Consider the following 2805-nt stretch of genomic DNA (forward strand, 5'->3'; position numbering starts at 1 on the left):
AAGTTCATGACCATGTAATATAGAATTGTTCGGAAGAAATGGGAACATTTATATCTTGGAGAAGAGAAGACTTAGCCAGACCATGATAGCTGTCTTCAAGTATTTGATGAGTTGGTTAAATGGAAAATCAATCAGTCAACAACCGAGTGCCTATTATGTGTTTAATGGGTGAATAGAGTGCTGAACCTGAAGTCAGGAAGATATGAGTTCAAATTTGACCTCAGATACTTACTAGCTGCGTGACCCTGGGCAAATCACTTAACTCTGTTTACTTCAGTTTCCTTATCTGAAAAAAGACCTGGAGAAGGAAATGGCAAACCACTCCAGTATCTTTTCCAGCAAAACCCAAAATGGGGTCATGAAGAGTTGGGCATGATTAATTGACTAAACAAAAATTTTTTAAAATATCTATTAGGCATCAAGCAATACTGTGGGAATACAAAGACAACAAATGAAACAGTCCATTCCTTCAAAGAACTTACATCCTATCAGAGGATATAGAAATAAATATAAATAATAAATAGATAATGTATAATTTATAATAAGCAAATATATGAATAATAATTCATACATTTTGACAATGTATCACACCCATTATTATAGCTTGCTTGCGTATCTCTCTGGCTGCTGGGACATTGTCGGTGTTGGAGATGACATTCCTGGAGCCAGGGAGAACAGGAGTCCCAAGGCTTCATTGATTTGCTTGTTTGTGTAGAAGTTTTAACTTGCTCTACAAATATTACATTTTTACTAGTTCTGAGCCATCAGTCAGTTACTCAGGAATCTCATTCATCTTCCTGCCAAGAGAATGTTTTCCCTCTATTGTCAGCAGGTAGAATCAAAAAAGGTCTGGATTTAAAGGAACTGGATTCAAATCCTCTTTTTTATTCTTACTACTCTATTCCAGTGTATGAGGAAGAGGTGTAGCTGGGAAGGACTAGCCTTGAGATCAGTGAAAAGCCCAATAAAAAAGTCCTTTATCTCCTTCCCCCTCTGCTTGCAATAAGTAAGCAGCTATTATCTAAAACCCTGTTCTTTGTTCTTTAAGCTGCTCCTAATACCTGCTTACTGGTGTTTGGAAAGCTAGCGTACCCTCGATATAAAATTATGACCAGTTACAATCTCTTTGTAACTCATGTTTGTTCTTAATTTTAAACAGCGAGGCTGCAACAGAGCCAGCCAGTGAATGGTTCGTGGCATGGAGATTAAACAGGACAGACTTTTGACTCTCAGTCCAAAACACTTGGGTTTGTTTTTCCCTAGCTCGGGGGTGAAGCTGATTAAGAGAGAAACTTATGGCTTTGATTTTATTAATAACTCCTATGAGTTCTTCAATAGCAGAGGAGATTAACTACAGAACTGGGAATCATTCACCCCTGGCTTTTACAGAAGTCTCGAGTGAACAGTCTTTGGTGGTATTAGCAGGTAAAGTAATAGTTGGGTTTTTCTCAGAGGCTACTGGTCTCAGAGGCAATTTATTCCCATCATTCCTTTGCTTCTGAAGCTGGTCTGTGCCTGGTGCTGGGAGCTTTCTGGAGAGCTCTCTTTTCCACTGTTTCTTCCCTAGGAGAGGAAGTTGTCTAGGAAGTAGACGGGAGGGAAAAGGTGTAGTTTGAGGAGAGAGGTTACCCCTACATTCCAAAGGTGGGAGCCGGTGGGGAGAGAGGGAGGATATCTCCCTTTCACTTTTATTTCCCAACTTAAACCTTTGTATCCTGTCAGAAAGTGGCACCATACTGGTTATATGGGTCTGAAACCTTGATACCGCAGAAATCCAGTAAACTGTGGATGACTCGATTAGCTTGACAATGATTCTATTATGTCTAGCACCACTAGCAGATTCTAGGAACTGGCCCAGGGACGGAATTCCAGGAAATAGATGAAGCAGGGGAAGCAGATTAGGTTTTCTGTCAATATTTTTGAACGTCATTCAACAACATTGAACGTCATTCTAAGAAAAGGAAATCAGATGTAAATTCAAGGCTTATGTATCTAATTATACTTTGCCTCCTACACCTATTGTCTTGGGAACCAGGCCTAGGATCATATCCTTCTAGGATGAGGAATATTGAGGGAACTCCTCCTCTCCCCCCCTCCCCAATTATCTTAATCATTGCTCCACATCTTCCCTTAGAAACATATGCAGGGATATTAGAGAGAAGCTCTGAGTTCCTTGTTTTTAACACAAGTAGAAAGTGGGCATAACCTGGGCCTGCATAGACACATGTCAGTTATCCCCATGTGGCTTAATCACATTGTGGATGAGCTGTGGCAATTTATCACCTGATTCTGGATTTCCCCTGATAACCAATATTTTTTGGGGGGGCTTCCTGCCTTCCGTTGGTTTTATTGCTCTCAGGGCATGAAAAGTAATTTTAATATCTACCTAATTAGGAAACTATATCTTCTAGCTCATAATGCAAAGGACAAATAAAATTGAATTTTAGTTACTTGTGGCTTTAATTGTTCATGCCATTAATATAGGTTCTTTTTTTTTTTTTTTTTTTTTGCAGGACAATGGGGGTTAAGTGACTTGCCCAGGGTCACACAGCTAGTAAGTGTCAAGTGTCTGAGGCCAGATTTGAACTCAGGTACTTCTGAATCCAGGGCTGGTGCTTTATCCACTGCGCCACCTAGCCACCCCCAAAATAGGTTCTTAGCACTGATGATGGACAGTCTGTGTACCAAATCAGTATCACGCAAAGGCAAGAAATATAAATGAAGACTCCTAGAGCGCTGGAGGGATACCCTCTGGAGCATTTGGGGGAGGGATTACACATCCTGGGAAGGCACAGATGGATTACA

The sequence above is a fragment of the Dromiciops gliroides genome, chromosome 5 (genome assembly GCF_019393635.1).
Source record: "Dromiciops gliroides isolate mDroGli1 chromosome 5, mDroGli1.pri, whole genome shotgun sequence".
Classification (NCBI taxonomy): Eukaryota; Metazoa; Chordata; class Mammalia; order Microbiotheria; family Microbiotheriidae; genus Dromiciops; species Dromiciops gliroides.